Consider the following 22149-nt stretch of genomic DNA (forward strand, 5'->3'; position numbering starts at 1 on the left):
GGTGAATGGCTAAAACCTCCCAACGGGGGGGGGGGGGTTTCAGCGGGTGGGCGTTAACGTGCGCGACAGCAATCGGGGGGGGGGGGGGGGATCTCGCCACTTTTTCTTCGTAACATCCGACTCGGCATGCGACTTCTTTAATGACTTTGGACTGATGTTTGTTTTTGCAGTCGGTCGCCACCCGTCGGCGCCCGCGGGCGAGTGCGTCGAAAAAAGCCCACCTGTCCGAAGCCCGCCATGGATTCCTGGGAGCCCTCCTGCTCTGCGTCCCGTCTCCCGTCCTCCAGGGCGTAGACGCCGGCCCCATCCGTGTCCTGCACGCCCTCGTCCTTCACCACCACTCCCTCTCCCCCCAGCACCTAGTAGGGGAACACAAGTCCCGTTGGATGTCAGGGAGTTTGGAAAGACGACGCCGGCAAACGCTAAGGCAGAGGAATGGACCCGCTGTCCGGACACCAAAAAAAAAAGACCGGCAGATAAACACAGAGAGAGAGAGAGAGAGAGAGAGAGAGAGAGAGAGAGAGAGAGAGAGGGAGAGAGAGAGAGAGAGAGAGCGGTGGAAAGCAAATCAAACGGTCGCGGCCCCCCCTTCGCTTCCCCCCCCACACGCTAATAAGTTTGATGACCTACAGCTGGTCTGCAGCAGAAGTCCATGGGATATCAACCTGAGCAAATTACAGCCCGAGTCGAGACGACAGCTTCTCTTCAACAGTGTCAAGTGCAGAAACATCTCGGCGATATACGCCAATGCAGTGAGGGAGTAGAGGGAAAGCAGAAAAGAGAAAGCAAAGCGAACCGTTGCAGCTCTGCATGCCTGAAAGCTGTAGCCATGGCAACCCTTCCCCTTATCCCCCTACCTGGAGTCTCAGCGGCTGCCTCTGCTTGCGGCTGTGTCCCGCCCCCCTGTCTCGCTCTCCTCCGTCTCTGCCCCGCTCCCGTCCGTCCATGTCCTCCTCCTCGCTGTAGCGGTCCATCACCAGGTCGTCGGAGAGGTCGGCGGAGGCCCCGCGCAGGCTGTCCCTGCCGATGCTGTCCACGCTGCCCACCCCCGAGCTGCTGCAGCCCGCCGACAGGTTCCCCGTGCTGCTGGCGCTGCCGCCCCCGTTGGCGCTCTGCGCCAGCAGGTCGCGGAGCTTGTACCTGACGTCCTGGGCGCAGCTGGAGCTCGGCTTCATGAGGGCGGCGGCAGCGGCGGCCGCCGCGCCGCCGCCCAGCCCGTCGGCGCCCCCCCCACCGCACATGGCGCCGGGGCCCATGTCGCCCAGCGCCAGCAGGCCCACGGGGTTGGCTTGCTCCATGGGGCCGCCGCCGCTCTCGCCGACACCGACGTTGCCGCTCCCCATCCCCCCGCCGCCCATGTTGCTCGCCCCGCAGTCCGCCATGAAGTTGGAGAAGTTGGGAAAGCCGCCACCGGCAGGACCGCCAGAGCAGCTTCCTCCTCCTCCGCCGCCGCCGTCCCTCCCTTTGCCCCCGCCCGCGCTCCTCCTGCTTGGGGAGGACTCCCCCGAGCATCGCCCCCTGTGCGGCGGCCGCCGCCGCCGCCGCCGCCACCCCCGCCGCCGCCTTCCTCTGAGAGATGATCTGCGTGCACTCGTCGATGACCGTCTTGATCTGCAGGATGCTGGCGGCCGTGAGGATGCAGAGGGCCTGCGACTGCAGCACCACCAGGGAGCCGCTGTACATGAAGTCCACCAGCTGCTTGACGGTCTCGGCGGGGACCAGCGGCGGCACCGAGATCTCAGAGTGGCCCAGCAGCAGCTTGTCCTGGAAGAAGGGGCTGCCGGCCGCCAGCACGCAGGCGTGGGCGCGCAGCGAGGCGTCGTGGATGCGCACGGTCACGTCGCAGAAGAGGCCCTCGCGCCGCTGCGTGCGCAGCGCCTCCAGCACCGACTGGCTGGAGTTGTGGAGGTGGATGTAGTGCACGGTCTCCGTGCCGGGCGCCATGGCGGCGGCGGCGGCGGGGTGAGGGGCGGGGCCGGGGTGGGAGTGGGGGTGGTGGTGGGGGAGGGGGGGCAGGTGTCTGGGGTTTTGCGTCAGCTTGAGGGATAAGGAGGACAGGGAGGGAAACGGGTACAGTGCATGGGCCACGGTGGGGCCGCCTCGACTTTCACACAGTCATGATGACGGCGGGCTTCCAGCTGCTTCTCTAGCGTTTTCAAGTGTCCCGAGGAGGAGGGAGGGAGGGAGGGACTTCAACTCCACTCACTCACATATAAACCCTGTTGAAATCAATCACAACAGGATCATTTGGTCAATACTAAATATGCAGTTGCACTTTTTTTTCTTTCATATATCAATTAATTGAATTGGATGGCAAATCATACAGCTGTAGCTAGGGGGTGACAGAGGTGAGGTGACAGCTGACATGCAGCTTAATTAGTCATCAAACCAATCATCAAATCAAGCCTGGTGCGTCACCTGGAACACCGGTTTGGACCAAATGACAGCACGCGAGTCCGATATCGTTAGCTACTCGTTAGCGTTATAGTTAACGCTGGTTTAGTCATTTGATTTGGGTGAAGTTATTGTGCACAGTTAGGTGGCCCCCCGGTCATGCAAACTCCCAATGATTCCCCGACTGTAACGTTACGTTTTATAGCTGAACAGACCCACGACGGAGGAAGACACGGTAACGTTATAGCGCGCCCCGCACAATTAAAACGCCCTGTGTTCATCATAAACGCAACTGTCAGTTGGGAGTGATCAGGACGGCTAAAGTAGCTAGCGGTTAGCTGTTAGCAACAAGCGAACAGGTTTCGCCCGTACGTCAAGCGAACGCTAGCTGGCATTAGCTGTTGACATTAGCCTCTCTCTGCACTCCCGCATGGATCAAATCAACGCGAATACGAACCCGCCGTGGTTAAAATGAAAACAAGCTTCAGCTGTTCAATACGAGACGATCATCTGCTGTCCAGCCTGGCTAAAAGCGAAACATAAAAGCAGCTATCGAAGCTGGCCTCCACGCTACAATACAAAGCTAACCTAGATGACTAGCTACTAGCGTTAGCTGTATAGCAGCGCATATATTGGTTAGAACTACTCAAGTTAGCCTGGCTTTGCTAACTGGCTAACACCCTGTTTTTTTCTGCACAAAGCGTCTTGGAGAGAACTAGCGTCCAGTCGCGGTGTGTTCGCATCTTGCTGCAGCGTGGAAACCTACCTGCGACATGAAATGACAATTCACCGCTTGATCTTTTCTCGAGGTGATGTTGTTAGCAGGAAGCCCTCTAACGCTCCACCACAACCTACTGAGAGCTGAGCCACCACACACACACACACACCACAGTCTGATGATACACACACATAACTACACACACACAACTACAGTACACATAACTACACACAAAACACACAGTACGACTACGTGTTGGAGGTTGTCCTACAGTAAATCATCTGAGATCATCCACAATGTGAGTGTACTTGCAGTACGTAGAGTACATACATGCACGCATTTACTGCACACACGCATTCGTCTACACTTAAAAAAAGTATGACTAATAAGATCGAGTATCGCACATACCTACACACAAAGGCAGCATGACTACCATCAAACAAAATGCATGCAAATACGTCTAGGCAGACACACACACAATCAGATTAAATTCGGGTTGAATGGTATTGGTTAAACTCTGATGTATTAATAATGTATAGATTAAACTTTAATTATCGCCATAGGGAAACTGCAAATAAGAGGCTATAGTGTACCTGTAGTAGATACAAATACAACAAACAGAATCTATTGAGCATAATAATAAAACAGTTGCAGGATCAATTGAAGGAGCATAGCCTACAACTAACCTGATGCTGCCAGATGGTTTGTTTTCAAATGACCATCTGTGAACGAGTTGCTTGGGAAACCAAAGGGAAAGACGCTATAAAAAAAATACCTGGCAGGTGATCAGAAGAAATTATTTTCAGAAGAAATTATTTTCAGAAGAAATTATGTTCGATCCGGGGCACCTGGGGGACCATTCTCCTACACTGGTCCACGCGGTGCCCACATTGCCCAGGTTCATTCATATAAATATCTGGGTCTACATATTGATGACAACTTGTCGTGGAATGTCCATGTGAACTCTGTGTGCTCTAGGATTCAACAGCGACTCTACTTTCTACGGAGACTCGGGGTGTTTGGGGTCGGACAGAGGGTGCTTTTGTTGTTTTATTCTGCTGTTATAGAGGGCATTATACTGTAACGAAGTGGGTATTCGTCCAAGGAACTGGAGACTTGAAGTTGGTACAGGCTTTTTATTCTTGTCTTCACAATACACGCTCCTAGCAGCTAGCTTCGCTGCTAGCTCTAAACCACCCGGTCAGCTCGCCCACCCTGGCCTGACTGGCCTCCGCCCCGGCCGCTGGTCACATATATCCCCTTCCCCCTAGGAACACACCCACACACATTAGTTCCTAGCTACAATCCAGACACTTATGTTGCACATCACATTACAGGTAATACTTGGATTACCTGAAACGCTACACACTCCTCACCCAACATTTGTTAACGCCCACGTTAACACCCACAACCCACACATATCCCCCTGTACCAAAACACACCCAACACAATATTTTTCCCATCACCACATCAAAATCTAATTCCCACAAACCCCACAACATTTCAATTCCCCACAATTAGTCCCTTCTTTTTTTCCAACACCCCCGTCATAATGTCCAGTTTGCATCAGGTACTCCGTAATGTCTAGTTTTCCATTAGGTACCCCCATAATGTCTAGTTTCCCATTAGGCACTCCATAATGTCTAGTTTTTCATTATTTCCTTCTTTTTCACACATTCAATTCAAACACAAGCCCCCACATTTTCCTTAGCTTTTCTTTTAAACCCCATTTCCATCCCCCCTTTTCCCAGCTTCACCAATTCCCCTGAAGCACTCTTTTCGGTCCCCCCTTTTTGTTTGTTCCAGTAGCAAATGCACGAACGAGCACCGGATCGACATCCTCGTCCTCCGGTCTCCACTCGCGCCCGTCGACTCTCCAGCTGACCCTGGCGTCGTCCTCCCGGCCTCGCACTCGCTCGTTTTTCCGTCCCCCTCCTCCAGGGTTGAGGACAGCAGAGCGAACACCACCGGCGTCGATCTTCCCCTCGGCTCTCCGCAGTGCAACGTTAGGGGGTGTATAGCGGTTAGGCTGGGCCGGTTCCCCCGGCGGTAACCCCTCTCGCTCACTCGGAGACACGAGCGTCGCTCTCCCGACTGTAACAGCGCTGCAGACGATGTCCCTCTCTTCCCTCTGGCTGTTCACGCTCTTCCCAGCCTGCGTCTCACCTCCGGCCTCCACACTCTCAGTGCAGTCCCTGGCCAAGTGCTCCGGTGACTGGCAAGTCCAGCAGAGTCTCACCTGTCTGCCGCCTGCACGTCTCTCTTCTCCCGCTGCCCCCCGATCTCCGACAGCCTCTGGACACTCTCTGGCTAGATGTCCGATCGCGCTACATGCCCAGCAGGCTCCCTGCTGTCCATGTCGTTGTCCCGCATACCCGGTCCGTCTCCCGGAACCGCATCGGCACCACCTCGCCACGTGGCCCGGCTCTCTGCAGGTCCAACACAGTCTCTTCCGTGGCTCCTCCAGCCGCTCTGGGCGCTGCATTAACTCCGCGCTCATCAAGTCCACCCGCTGCATGACTTCTCGCAGCGCCCGCATCACCTCTACTGCCCAGGCAGGAGTTTCTTGCACCAGCCGTCCGACCTCTCTCAACACACGGGCCTCCATGCCCGCCAGCATCGAGCTGATCCCCGCCGTCAGCTCTCCTTTCCTCCCGTTCACCGATGGCCATTCTCCGGAGATACTTGATTCTCCGCGCACCATCGCACGTGGTTTTAGCAGCTAGCAGTTAGCAGTTAGCACCCCTGGTAGCTAACTTACTAGCGCTAGTTTCTAGAGCCAAAAAGCCGCACCACCCGTCTCTTTTGCCGTTCCTTCTCACCCTCTCCCCTCTCGGCCGAATCAGAGGCGTTACCGCTTTACTGTCTGGCACCAATGTAACGAAGTGGGTATTCGTCCAAGGAACTGGAGACTTGAAGTTGGTACAGGCTTTTTATTCTTGTCTTCACAATACACGCTCCTAGCAGCTAGCTTCGCTGCTAGCTCTAAACCACCCGGTCAGCTCGCCCACCCTGGCCTGACTGGCCTCCGCCCCGGCCGCTGGTCACATATATCCCCTTCCCCCTAGGAACACACCCACACACATTAGTTCCTAGCTACAATCCAGACACTTATGTTGCACATCACATTACAGGTAATACTTGGATTACCTGAAACGCTACAATACGTTATGGAGTTTCTGTTTGGTTTGGCAACTTATCAGTTAAATCAAGATCACAAATCAATAGACTGTTTAACACGGCAATGAAAGTGATGGGGGTGAGAAACCATCCCACCCTCCAAATGCTTTTTGGGGAAACTGTAAGTAGACAAGCTAGGAAAATGACTGCTGACCCCTCCCATGTCTTGCATAATAGAATATGAACTGCTTCCATCTGGTAGACGCTACAGAGTCCCAATTAAAAACAAAAAACGATCCCTCAACAGATACAAGAACTCTTTCATCCCCATATCAGTTAGTCTCCTAAACTCGGGTCATAATAAGCATCTACTGTAACTATGATGCACTTGCACTTTAATTGTATGTTTGCACATGTTTGCACTTGTCTTGTGGTTTGCACTGTTTTGTATGTAGCAGCCGTATGCATGTCCAAGACAAATTTCCCTCGGGATAAATAAAATACTCTTGAATCTTGAGATGAACCACCTGTCTATCACTGGCTCGCTCTCGCTGGTGTGGTCGGTGTGGTCGTCTGGTGCATAAACGTCCCTTTGCAGATCCAGCATGGCGTCATTAGTAAATACATGTGGTGCAAGTTATAGCGTAGCTAATGCACAAAAATATAATGAACTAACACCATAAAAAAACATCTTTCTATGGGGGAACGATAACACTGTAACAACCATAAAACCATCATTCTATGGGGGAGCGATAACACTAACACACATCTGCCAGATCTGGGGTGAGAACATAGGTGAGAAGCCACCAAAGCACCGCCCATAGCTGCCTCTGGATGCTGATTGGTTGAACCACTGGTGGTTCAGATTCAAACCAATAGATTGGAGCGTGGCAAGGTTAGCCTACAACACCATAATAACTTTTAGCCTACAACACCATAATAACTTGTATTAGCAAGGTTAGCCTACAACACCATAATAACTTGTATTAGCAAGGTTAGCCTACAACACCATAATAACTTGTATTAGCAAGGTTAGCCTACAACACCATAATAACTTGTATTAGCAAGGTTAGCCTACAGCACCATAATAACTTGTATTAGCAAGGTTAGCCTATAACACTATACTAACTTGTATTAGCAAGGTTAGCCTACAGCACCATAATAACTTGTATTAGCAAGGTTAGCCTACAACACCATAATAACTTGTATTAGCAAGGTTAGCCTACAACACCATAATAACTTGTATTAGCAAGGTTAGCCTACAACACCATAATAACTTGTATTAGCAAGGTTAGCCTACAACACCATAATAACTTGTATTAGCAAGGTTAGCCTATAACACTATACTAACTTGTATTAGCAAGGTTAGCCTACAGCACCATAATAACTTGTATTAGCAAGGTTAGCCTACAACACCATAATAACTTGTATTAGCAAGGTTAGCCTACAACACCATAATAACTTGTATTAGCAAGGTTAGCCTACAGCACCATAATAACTTGTATTAGCAAGGTTAGCCTACAACACCATAATAACTTGTATTAGCAAGGTTAGCCTACAACACCATAATAACTTGTATTAGCAAGGTTAGCCTACAACACCATAATAACTTGTATTAGCAAGGTTAGCCTACAGCACCATAATAACTTGTATTAGCAAGGTTAGCCTATAACACTATACTAACTTGTATTAGCAAGGTTAGCCTACAGCACCATAATAACTTGTATTAGCAAGGTTAGCCTACAACACCATAACTTGTATTAGCAAGGTTAGCCTACAACACCATAATAACTTGTATTAGCAAGGTTAGCCTACAACACCATAATAACTTGTATTAGCAAGGTTAGCCTACAACACCATAATAACTTGTATTAGCAAGGTTAGCCTACAACACCATAATAACTTGTATTAGCAAGGTTAGCCTACAGCACCATAATAACTTGTATTAGCAAGGTTAGCCTATAACACTATACTAACTTGTATTAGCAAGGTTAGCCTACAGCACCATGATAACTTGTATTAGCAAGGTTAGCCTACAACACCATAATAACTTGTATTAGCAAGGTTAGCCTACAACACCATAATAACTTGTATTAGCAAGGTTAGCCTACAGCACCATAATAACTTGTATTAGCAAGGTTAGCCTACAACACCATAATAACTTGTATTAGCAAGGTTAGCCTACAACACCATAATAACTTGTATTAGCAAGGTTAGCCTACAACACCATAATAACTTGTATTAGCAAGGTTAGCCTACAGCACCATAATAACTTGTATTAGCAAGGTTAGCCTATAACACTATACTAACTTGTATTAGCAAGGTTAGCCTACAGCACCATAATAACTTGTATTAGCAAGGTTAGCCTACAACACCATAACTTGTATTAGCAAGGTTAGCCTACAACACCATAATAACTTGTATTAGCAAGGTTAGCCTACAACACTATAATAACTTGTATTAGCAAGGTTAGCCTACAGCACCATAATAACTTGTATTAGCAAGGTTAGCCTACAACACTATACTAACTTGTATTCGCAAGGTTAGCCTACAGCACCATAATAACTTGTATTAGCAAGGTTAGCCTACAACACCATAATAACTTGTATTAACAAGGTTAGCCTACAACACCATAATAACTTGTATTAGCAAGGTTAGCCTACAACACCATAATAACTTGTATTAGCAAGGTTAGCCTACAACACCATAATAACTTGTATTAGCAAGGTTAGCCTACAACACTATAATAACTTGTATTAGCAAGGTTAGCCTACAACACCATAACTTGTATTAGCAAGGTTAGCCTATAACACCATAACTTGTATTAGCAAGGTTAGCCTACAGCACCATAATAACTTGTATTAGCAAGGTTAGCCTACAACACCATAATAACTTGTATTAGCAAGGTTAGCCTACAACACCATAATAACTTGTATTAGCAAGGTTAGCCTACAACACCATAATAACTTGTATTAGCAAGGTTAGCCTACAGCACCATAATAACTTGTATTAGCAAGGTTAGCCTATAACACTATACTAACTTGTATTAGCAAGGTTAGCCTACAGCACCATAATAACTTGTATTAGCAAGGTTAGCCTATAACACTATACTAACTTGTATTAGCAAGGTTAGCCTACAGCACCATAATAACTTGTATTAGCAAGGTTAGCCTACAACACCATAACTTGTATTAGCAAGGTTAGCCTACAACACCATAATAACTTGTATTAGCAAGGTTAGCCTACAACACTATAATAACTTGTATTAGCAAGGTTAGCCTACAGCACCATAATAACTTGTATTAGCAAGGTTAGCCTACAACACTATACTAACTTGTATTCGCAAGGTTAGCCTACAGCACCATAATAACTTGTATTAGCAAGGTTAGCCTACAACACCATAATAACTTGTATTAACAAGGTTAGCCTACAACACCATAATAACTTGTATTAGCAAGGTTAGCCTACAACACCATAATAACTTGTATTAGCAAGGTTAGCCTACAACACCATAATAACTTGTATTAGCAAGGTTAGCCTACAACACCATAATAACTTGTATTAGCAAGGTTAGCCTACAACACCATAATAACTTGTATTAGCAAGGTTAGCCTACAACACCATAATAACTTGTATTAGCAAGGTTAGCCTACAGCACCATAATAACTTGTATTAGCAAGGTTAGCCTATAACACCATAATAACTTGTATTAGCAAGGTTAGCCTACAGCACCATAATAACTTGTATTAGCAAGGTTAGCCTACAGCACCATAATAACTTGTATTAGCAAGGTTAGCCTATAACACCATAATAACTTGTATTAGCAAGGTTAGCCTACAGCACCATAATAACTTGTATTAGCAAGGTTAGCCTACAGCACCATAATAACTTGTATTAGCAAGGTTAGCCTACAACACCATAATAACTTGTATTAGCAAGGTTAGCCTACAACACCATAATAACTTGTATTAGCAAGGTTAGCCTACAACACCATAATAACTTGTATTAGCAAGGTTAGCCTACAGCACCATAATAACTTGTATTAGCAAGGTTAGCCTATAACACTATACTAACTTGTATTAGCAAGGTTAGCCTACAGCACCATAATAACTTGTATTAGCAAGGTTAGCCTACAACACCATAACTTGTATTAGCAAGGTTAGCCTACAACACCATAATAACTTGTATTAGCAAGGTTAGCCTACAACACCATAATAACTTGTATTAGCAAGGTTAGCCTACAACACCATAATAACTTGTATTAGCAAGGTTAGCCTACAACACCATAATAACTTGTATTAGCAAGGTTAGCCTACAGCACCATAATAACTTGTATTAGCAAGGTTAGCCTATAACACTATACTAACTTGTATTAGCAAGGTTAGCCTACAGCACCATAATAACTTGTATTAGCAAGGTTAGCCTACAACACCATAACTTGTATTAGCAAGGTTAGCCTACAACACCATAATAACTTGTATTAGCAAGGTTAGCCTACAACACCATAATAACTTGTATTAGCAAGGTTAGCCTACAACACCATAATAACTTGTATTAGCAAGGTTAGCCTATAACACTATACTAACTTGTATTAGCAAGGTTAGCCTACAACACCATAATAACTTGTATTAGCAAGGTTAGCCTATAACACTATACTAACTTGTATTAGCAAGGTTAGCCTACAGCACCATAATAACTTGTATTAACAAGGTTAGCCTACAACACTATAATAACTTGTATTAGCAAGGTTAGCCTACAGCACCATAATAACTTGTATTAGCAAGTTTAGCCTACAGCACCATAATAACTTGTATTAGCAAGGTTAGCCTACAACACCATAATAACTTGTATTAACAAGGTTAGCCTACAACACTATAATAACTTGTATTAGCAAGGTTAGCCTACAGCACCATAATAACTTGTATTAACAAGGTTAGCCTACAACACTATAATAACTTGTATTAGCAAGGTTAGCCTACAGCACCATAATAACTTGTATTAACAAGGTTAGCCTACAACACTATAATAACTTGTATTAGCAAGGTTAGCCTACAGCACCATAATAACTTGTATTAACAAGGTTAGCCTACAACACTATACTAACTTGTATTAGCAAGGTTAGCCTACAGCACCATAATAACTTGTATTAACAAGGTTAGCCTACAACACTATAATAACTTGTATTAGCAAGGTTAGCCTACAGCACCATAATAACTTGTATTAGCAAGGTTAGCCTACAGCACCATAATAACTTGTATTAGCAAGGTTAGCCTACAGCACCATAATAACTTGTATTAGCAAGGTTAGCCTACAACACCATAATAACTTGTATTAACAAGGTTAGCCTACAACACCATAATAACTTGTATTAGCAAGGTTAGCCTACAACACCATAATAACTTGTATTAGCAAGGTTAGCCTACAACACCATAATAACTTGTATTAGCAAGGTTAGCCTACAACACCATAATAACTTGTATTAGCAAGGTTAGCCTACAACACCATAATAACTTGTATTAGCAAGGTTAGCCTACAGCACCATAATAACTTGTATTAGCAAGGTTAGCCTACAACACCATAATAACTTGTATTAACAAGGTTAGCCTACAACACCATAATAACTTGTATTAGCAAGGTTAGCCTACAACACCATAATAACTTGTATTAGCAAGGTTAGCCTACAACACCATAATAACTTGTATTAGCAAGGTTAGCCTACAACACCATAATAACTTGTATTAGCAAGGTTAGCCTACAACACCATAATAACTTGTATTAGCAAGGTTAGCCTACAACACCATAATAACTTGTATTAGCAAGGTTAGCCTACAACACTATAATAACTTGTATTAGCAAGGTTAGCCTACAACACCATGATAACTTGTATTAGCAAGGTTAGCCTACAACACTATAATAACTTGTATTAGCAAGGTTAGCCTACAACACCATGATAACTTGTATTAGCAAGGTTAGCCTACAACACCATAATAACTTGTATTAGCAAGGTTAGCCTACAACACTATAATAACTTGTATTAGCAAGGTTAGCCTACAGCACCATAATAACTTGTATTAACAAGGTTAGCCTACAACACTATAATAACTTGTATTAGCAAGGTTAGCCTACAGCACCATAATAACTTGTATTACCAAGGTTAGCCTACAACACCATAATAACTTGTATTAGCAAGGTTAGCCTACAACACCATAATAACTTGTATTAACAAGGTTAGCCTACAACACCATAATAACTTGTATTAGCAAGGTTAGCCTACAACACCATAATAACTTGTATTAGCAAGGTTAGCCTACAACACCATAATAACTTGTATTAGCAAGGTTAGCCTATAACACTATACTAACTTGTATTAGCAAGGTTAGCCTACAACACCATAATAACTTGTATTAGCAAGGTTAGCCTATAACACTATACTAACTTGTATTAGCAAGGTTAGCCTATAACACTATACTAACTTGTATTAGCAAGGTTAGCCTACAGCACCATAATAACTTGTATTAACAAGGTTAGCCTACAGCACCATAATAACTTGTATTAGCAAGGTTAGCCTACAGCACCATAATAACTTGTATTAGCAAGGTTAGCCTACAACACCATAATAACTTGTATTAGCAAGGTTAGCCTACAACACCATAATACCTTGTATTAGCAAGGTTAGCCTACAACACCATAATAACTTGTATTAGCAAGGTTAGCCTATAACACTATACTAACTTGTATTAGCAAGGTTAGCCTATAACACTATACTAACTTGTATTAGCAAGGTTAGCCTACAGCACCATAATAACTTGTATTAACAAGGTTAGCCTACAGCACCATAATAACTTGTATTAGCAAGGTTAGCCTACAGCACCATAATAACTTGTATTAGCAAGGTTAGCCTACAGCACCATAATAACTTGTATTAGCAAGGTTAGCCTACAACACTATAATAACTTGTATTAGCAAGGTTAGCCTACAACACCATAATAACTTGTATTAGCAAGGTTAGCCTACAACACCATAATAACTTGTATTAGCAAGGTTAGCCTACAACACCATAATAACTTGTATTAGCAAGGTTAGCCTACAACACCATAATAACTTGTATTAGCAAGGTTAGCCTACAACACCATAATAACTTGTATTAGCAAGGTTAGCCTACAGCACCATAATAACTTGTATTAGCAAGGTTAGCCTACAACACCATGATAACTTGTATTAGCAAGGTTAGCCTACAGCACCATAACAACTTGTATTAGCACGGTTAGCCTACAACACTATACTAACTTGTATTAGCAAGGTTAGCCTACAACACTATACTAACTTGTATTAGCAAGGTTAGCCTATAACACCATAATAACTTGTATTAGCAAGGTTAGCCTACAACACCATAATAACTTGTATTAGCTTGAACAAATCCTCTCTATATATTGGCTGTTAACAGATTCATAGATGAGCAAAAAAATTCACATTGAGCCGTCCTATCTGCACTGTAGCATTGCTCCTGCTGGATAACTTCTATTTGGTTTGCAGGACCACCAGTGGCCTCAGGACGGAGAGAGGACCGGCTCGGGCTCGTATCCGCTGGGACCACCAGTGGCCTCAGGACGGAGAGAGAACCACCAGTAGCCTCAGGACGGAAAGAGGACCGGCTCGGGCTCGTATCCGCCGGGACCACCAGGGGCCTCAGGACGGAGAGAGGCACGGCTCGGGCTCGTCTCCGCCGGGACCACCAGGGGCCCCAAGACAGAGAGGACCACCAGTGGCCTCAGGACGGAAAGAGGACCGGCTCGGGCTCGTATCCGCCGGGACCACCAGTGGCCTCAGGACGGAGAGAGAAGCACCAGTGGCCCCAGGACGGAGGGAGGACCACCAGTGGCCCCAGGATGGAGAGAGGACCAGCTCAAGTTTGTATCCGCCGGGATGCAACTGAGACGCAAAGGTAAGGCGAGGGAAGGGGCGAGACTTGAGTAAACAAGACAACAGTCAACATGCCGTCCCCCACGGATGACGAAGTCTCTGTCTGGGCCAATCAGGAACAGACAGGGACTTGTCTCTGGGCCAATCAGGAACAGACAGGGACTTGTCTCTGGGCCAATCAGGAACAGACAGGGACTTGTCTCTGGGCCAATCAGGAACAGACAGGGACTTGTCTCTGGGCCAATCAGGAACAGACAGGGACTTGTCTCTGGGCCAATCAGGAACAGACAGGGACTTGTTTTGACTGTGCAACTGGTAGTTTGCTTTGATGTGCGCGAATGATTAGATGATGCACGCTGGAAGTGAACGTTAAGCAACGTGTGTACACCTCGCCCACATGAGAGAAGGACCGGTGTCGCGGAAAATGACTGCATCCGTTTCTCACTTGTAGCCGCTATAGCGCATACCGCTCTTCTGACTGGCTCGAAACTGGTGAAATCTCCGCGATGACGGGGTCGTGCTTATACCGGCACGACTACTTTCTCACATGCAGGCATTAGACCACGTTCCGGTCATTTTGCGGTACAAAGCGCATGTGGGAAAAGGGCTTCTGAGTGTAGCAGTGACCAGTGGGTAGTGCTGTAGACCAGTGATTCCCAACCAGGGGGTACGTGTACCACTAGGGGTACTTGAGCAGCTTGCTTGCCGGGGGCACCTGGAAAGATTGGGGATTACAATTTATAAAAAATATAATAATGATAATAAAAAAATCCAAGTCATTCCATAAGCCCATTGCTAAAATGGCACGTGCGCGCCACGATTAGCTCCCCCCCTGGCAGGACCGGTGTCAACCGTTACTCTGCACTGTCCAACTAGGTAACAAACAAACATGGATGGCTCAAATGTGCACTTGCTGTCTGTCACTCTGGATTCAGGTTTAGAGGAGCCCAGTGACAAAAGGTAAAATAAAAAAAGAAAGAGGACAAGACCAAACACCGGCAGTTCAGTGACAAATATATATGATGTATCGGTTTACTTGTATGTTTGCAGATCCACTGTAGGCATGAGCGAGGGAGTATAGGCATGGCAAAATAGCTCAAGGGGTACTGTACATAAGACAAAAAAGGTTGGGAACCATTGCGGTCGACCTCTCTGAGACCTCCAGACTCTCTAGCGACAGAAGCTAGAGTTCATGCGTTTTTGCCTTCTCGCTAGAGCAGTGGTCCTCAAACTGTATCACATGAAGGACCCCTAAACTGACAAAGATTAGACCACGGACCCCCGTTTGATAGGAGTTTGTCCCACGGTCGCCCATATGATAATAAGATTGGTGCTTTTAGATGTTTTATTACAGAAAGTGTATAAAACCCATGACCAAAATAGTCATTGTGTTAGTGAGTGTTCCATAATCATAATGGGCCACACAGTTATGTGTTGAAGGACAAGTTTGGCGGTTTTTCAAGACGAGTTTCCCTCATCTCCTCTACTGAAGCTGCAGGTTCAGGCTCGCCTCTCCTCTCCTCTCCTCCTCTTCCACCGTTCAAGAAAGAGACCAGAGGATTTACTGCACAACAAAATATAATTTAATGAATTCACTTTTCACCATTTTGATCACAAATCTATATTGATGTAAAAAAAAGAAAAAAAAAAAGAAAAGGATCCAGTACTCTCCTTTGTCTCGATGTAAGGCATGCAGTCTCCATACAGCTTTGGACATTGAAAAGCTACAGGTCGTTACAGGAGGACACACACTGACACACTCAGCCACAAATACACACAAAAGCACTCTTCAGTCTCCACCCGTTTCCCGCGGCCCGATAAATGCATTCCTCGTACCGTACAATGTGTAGAGGTGGGATTCAACACAATGTGTAGAGGGGGGATTCAACACAATGTGTAGAGGTGGGATTCAACACAATGTGTAGAGGTGTGATTCAACGCAATGTGTAGAGGTGGTATTCAACACAATGTGTAGAGGTGGGATTCAACACAATGTGTAGAGGTGGGATTCAACACAATGTGTAGAGGTGGGATTCAACACAATGTGTAGAGGTGGGATTCAACACAATGTGTAGAGGTGGGATTCAACACAATGTGTAGAGGTGGGATTCAACGCAATGTGTAGAGGTGGGATTCAACACAATGTGTAGAGGTGGGATTCAACACAATGTGTAGAGGTGGTATTCAACACAATGTGTAGAGGTGGGATTCAACACAATGTGTAGAGGTGGGATTCAACACAATGTGTAGAGGTGGGATTCAACACAATGTGTAGAGGTGGGATTCAACACAATGTGTAGAGGTGGGATTCAACACAATGTGTAGAAGTGGGATTCAACACAATGTGTGTGTAAAGGTGGGATTCAACACAATGTGTAGAGGTGGGATTCAACACAATGTGTAGAGGTGGGATTCAACACAATGTGTAGAGGTGGGATTCAACACAATGTGTAGAGGTGGGATTCAACACAATGTGTAGAGGTGGGATTCAACACAATGTGTAGAGGTGGGATTCAACACAATGTGTAAAGGTGGGATTCAACACAATGTGTAAAGGTGGGATTCAACACAATGTGTAGAGGTGGTATTCAACACAATGTGTAGAGGTGGTATTCAACACAATGTGTAGAGGTGGTATTCAACACAATGTGTAGAGGTGGGATTCAACACAATGTGTAGAGGTGGTATTCAACACAATGTGTAGAGGTGGGATTCAACACAATGTGTAAAGGTGGGATTCAACACAATGTGTAGAGGTGGTATTCAACACAATGTGTAGAGGTGGGATTCAACACAATGTGTAGAGGTGGTATTCAACACAATGTGTAGAGGTGGTATTCAACACAATGTGTAGAGGTGGGATTCAACACAATGTGTAGAGGTGGTATTCAACACAATGTGTAGAGGTGGTATTCAACACAATGTGTAGAGGTGGGATTCAACACAATGTGTAGAGGTGGGATTCAACACAATGTGTAAAGGTGGGATTCAACACAATGTGTAAAGGTGGGATTCAACACAATGTGTAAAGGTGGGATTCAACACAATGTGTAAAGGTGGGATTCAACTAGGGCTGCACGATATATCGTTTACACATCGACATTGCGATGTGCGCATGCGCGATAGTCACATCGCAGGACGTGCGATGTCAAAAGCAAATTAACTCGTCATGTTGCTTGATAAACTCTCACTTTAGGGGTAGCCTACTGAGTGAAATGCAGGCTCTCTCAAAGGAGAGAGACGCCCCGCTACTGTACTCACTCATTTAATGCTTAGCTTCAACACAACAAACATGCACAGAGAGCAAAATTGAATTGTTTTTGCTTATGTTGCGTTGCTGACAGTAGCCTGTCTGTAAACGATGTGATTGCGAGGCGGACTTGTCCACAGCTTGCAGCGCACTAGTATACAGCAGGCTGGCTGCTGTAACTCAACATGTCCGTGGAGTGGAGATATTTACTCTTGAAACACCAAAAAGCAAGACCGCAACTTATGACACGAAGGCTAAAGTGATTACTGAGAAGTTGTCCGTGTATCACCGCAGCTCTCTCTCCCCCTCAGTCTGATGATGCATCAGATGATAGCAGTAACGTTACGGTAGAGGTAATCATACATAGCGACTCATTTACACAAAACATGTCGGTGAAAATAAAAAGACAATAGACATAGCTGGGCAATTAAATATATATTTATTACTTTTCACGAATGAATTGTTTGTCACCGGTCGGCTGCATGTGAATCCTCGTCTCTGTACTGCCCTGCGTGCGCTCAAAAACCGGAACTCCCCAAATGCGGAGCGTACCACTTGGTAGTTTCTGGAGGGGGGTCAGACCAAGTGTGTGAAGTAACCATGTGTGAAGTGGCAGCGGTGTTTCATTGTTGATTTATTGAAACGTTAGAAGAACGAAAGAAGTTGAAAGCAGTGATTATAATCAATTAAATCTAATGTTTTTCTGCAAATAGCATCATTGGGAGGTAGATTCTGGCACTCAATATTAGGGGTGGGCAATATATCAAATTTATATCCATATTGTATTGTGATTTGAGACTATATGGTCTTAGATGTTGGATGGTAATATGGTGATACAGCATACATGGTGTCTTTCCCTGGTTTTAAAGGCTGCATTACACTAAGTGAAGTATAGGCTAGTGACATTTTAAAGTAGAATGTCATAACTCACTTTTTCATGTATGTAAGTCATGGAAATCCATTGGTCAAAATGTGTATGCACCCTGATAGATGACGCTCTGAGGCCTACCAGTAGGTCACAGCCCAGTGGTTGAGAAACATTAAAATACCTAATTTCCCCTCCAAAATCAGATGGACTCCTCTACAAAATCATCCCAATCATTCTAGAAATATTATTTTCTTTCAAATAGAGCTAATCTGGTGAAAATCTGTATTTTTTCATATCGCAATATATATCGCATGGGCGGGGAATATCGCAATGTCAGTTTTTTCCAATATCGTGCAGCCCTAGATTCAACACAATGTGTAGAGGTGGTATTCAACACAATGTGTAGAGGTGGGATTCAACACAATGTGTAGAGGTGGTATTCAACACAATGTGTAGAGGTGGGATTCAACACAATGTGTAGAGGTGGGATTCAACATAATGTGTAGAGGTGGGATTCAACACAATGTGTAGAGGTGGGATTCAACACAATGTGTAGAGGTGGGATTCAACACAATGTGTAGAGGTGGGATTCAACACAATGTGTAGAGGTGGTATTCAACACAATGTGTAGAAGTGGGATTCAACACAATGTGTGTGTAAAGGTGGGATTCAACACAATGTGTAGAGGTGGTATTCAACACAATGTGTAGAGGTGGGATTCAACACAATGTGTAGAGGTGGTATTCAACACAATGTGTAGAGGTGGGATTCAACACAATGTGTAGAGGTGGGATTCAACACAATGTGTAGAGGTGGGATTCAACACAATGTGTAGAGGTGGTATTCAACACAATGTGTAGAAGTGGGATTCAACACAATGTGTAGAGGTGGGATTCAACACAATGTGTAGAGGTGGGATTCAACACAATGTGTAGAGGTGGTATTCAACACAATGTGTAGAGGTGGGATTCAACACAATGTGTAGAGGTGGTATTCAACACAATGTGTAGAGGTGGGATTCAACACAATGTGTAGAGGTGGTATTCAACACAATGTGTAGAAGTGGGATTCAACACAATGTGTGTGTAAAGGTGGGATTCAACACAATGTGTAGAGGTGGTATTCAACACAATGTGTAGAGGTGGTATTCAACACAATGTGTAGAGGTGGGATTCAACACAATGTGTAGAAGTGGGATTCAACACAATGTGTAGAGGTTGGATTCAACACAATGTGTGTGTAAAGGTGGGATTCAACACAATGTGTAGAGGTGGGATTCAACACAATGTGTAGAGGTGGGATTCAACACAATGTGTAGAGGTGGTATTCAACACAATGTGTAGAGGTGGTATTCAACACAATGTGTAGAGGTGGTATTCAACACAATGTGTAGAGGTGGGATTCAACACAATGTGTAGAGGTGGCATTCAACACAATGTGTAGAAGTGGGATTCAACACAATGTGTAGAGGTGGGATTCAACACAATGTGTAGAGGTGGGATTCAACACAATGTGTAGAAGTGGGATTCAACACAATGTGTAGAGGTGGGATTCAACACAATGTGTAGAGGTGGGATTCAACACAATGTGTTGAGGTGGGATTCAACACAATGTGTTGAGGCATTGAGGTGGGATTCAACACAATGTGTTGAGGTGGGATTCAACACAATGTGTTGAGGTGGGATTCAACACAATGTGTTGAGGTGGGATTCAACACAATGTGTTGAGGTGGGATTCAACACAATGTGTTGAGGTGGGATTCAACACAATAGGCTCTTTCACACACAGATCGCGCAAAAATTGCCGTTTAGGAGTCCCGCAAAGACCGCACCCTCGCCACAGAAATTGCTTTCACACAGAGCCAAGCAGCACGGTCACTTTCCCGTCCTGCGGTGTACTTTCAGGTGAAATCCCCTGCTCCCGGATTGAAAGGCGAGCGGAGGGATTTCCAGCTCCTCCTAGTCCAAATGAATATTTTCATAGGTTAGTGTAGCCTAGGCTACTGTATGATGAATGAATTAATTCAACAACAAGACTTCCCTCCTCCTAGTAGGTGGGCGGGCAGATCGATATGGTGTCCTACTAAAATTGGAACGATACACGACCGCCCCCATATCAAACAGCTGCAGTCTGCATAACGTTTGTCGGGGGAATAGTATAGGCTATAAATGCACATGACTACTTAACGTTAGTAGTTTTTGTAAGGGAATGCACAGAGCTGATTTCAAGAGGGAATAACCTCAGACCAACTCGCCACAGACAGCTATAGCCCTCTGAAGCTTATTATTATATCCGTTAATTGTACCTACTAATGTCAACATCGTTTGAGCATAAAGCCTAACCGCACGGAGCATTCCTCCTGGCGCCCCTGCAGTCATGATTGTATAGGCTACTTTTTTTACTTTCACTCCTGCACTTTCTTGATACATGAGGTGATTTCCCCTGTAATTTTTTTATGAATGAGCTGACCATTCGCACCTTTTCCGGCTAGCTGCGACAACGCTTTCAAGTGGAGGCGGGTTGCCAGGTAACCCGGCGCTGTTACTACGTACCGTCGCGGGACAAAAGGCGTAAAACAATTGTCCACCAAAGCGCGTTCACGACTTTCACATCGGAGGCGCGAATCCTATTTTCCGTGCATTTTTCGGCTTTCAAGGCCGGTGTGAAAGAGCCTAATGTGTAGAGGTGGTATTCGACACAATGTGTAGAGGTGGGATTCAACACAATGTGTAGAGGTGGGATTCAACACAACACCTAAAGTATAAGTAGTTCACAAATAGCAACAAGATAGGCCGCTAAACACTTCCGCCGGGGCCCTCCCACCCTCTCAGCTCCACAGCAGTACGCGGTGCGGTACTGTAGGGTTACTTACATCATAACGTGAGTTACACTGACATGTACACAAAAAGGTGTGGGTTAGAAGCCTAGCACATGGTATTATGGTGTCTGTGTGTGTGTGTATATATATATATATATATATATATATATATATATATATATATATATATATATATATATACAGTATATGGGTTAGAAGCCTAGCACATGGTGTGAGCGTGTAGGACATAGAAGGAGGATGTTTTTAACAGCCGTGACTCTTGGCATTCAAACCCTATGCGTGTCGTAGAAGTAGGTCCCATCCTTCAGCGAGGCGCTTCCTTGCATTGAAATGCTGTAACTCTGATATTTGAAAAAGTACAGAGAGATCTTTTTTTCTTGCGTCTGCGGCGCAAGAATCCTAACCGACGTCTGGGATTCCAAGTGGCCGTAGCTATATAAATACAACGATATATTTGCCTCCATATAAAAATAAAATTAGCAATACACGTAAGTAGTGCACACCCAAGGAGTTTAGATTTGAACAGATTATTGACAACAAGCTACCGAGGAAAGATGTACAAACGTTGAAATGCTAATATAAATAAATATCCAGATATTCCGTTCATTGCCTATTAAGCGTGTAGCGCGTCTCTCTGGTTTGGGCAGAGGTGGAGTCACGGCTGCCAAGGGGAGATGGAGGTGTGGAGGTGTGTGTGTGTGAGGGGGGTGGGTGAAGGTTGGAGGTGGAGGTGTGTGTGTGAGGGGGGTGGGTGAAGGTTGGAGGTGGAGGTGTGTGTGTGTGAGGGGGGTGGGTGAAGGTTGGAGGTGGAGGTGTGTGTGTGAGGGGGGTGGGTGAAGGTTGGAGGTGGAGGTGTGTGTGTGAAGGTTGGAGGTGTGAGGTGTGTGTGTGAGGGGGGTGGGTGAAGGTTGGAGGTGTGAGGTGTGTGTGTGAGGGGGGTGGGTGAAGGTTGGAGGTGGAGGTGTGTGTGTGAGGGGGGTGGGTGAAGGTTGGAGGTGTGAGGTGTGTGTGTGAGGGGGGTGGGTGAAGGTTGGAGGTGG

General features: G+C 45.2%; 1 pseudogene across 1 annotated transcript in view; it reads right to left on the reverse strand.

Moving 5' to 3' along the window:
* LOC310771213 overlaps positions 1-1944 on the reverse strand; it is a 29781-nt pseudogene extending 27837 nt beyond the window's left edge. The window contains exons 1-2 of the transcript in view: positions 858-1944; positions 222-359 (exon numbers count right to left, since the gene is read on the reverse strand). The product of the transcript in view is annotated as an uncharacterized misc_RNA (transcript). The remainder of the gene's footprint in view (positions 1-221; positions 360-857) is intronic.
* Positions 1945-22149: the final 20205 nt, after the last annotated feature.

Source organism: Poromitra crassiceps, assembly GCF_964638095.1.
Source record: "Poromitra crassiceps genome assembly, contig: HAP1_SCAFFOLD_437, whole genome shotgun sequence".
Classification (NCBI taxonomy): domain Eukaryota; kingdom Metazoa; phylum Chordata; class Actinopteri; order Beryciformes; family Melamphaidae; genus Poromitra; species Poromitra crassiceps.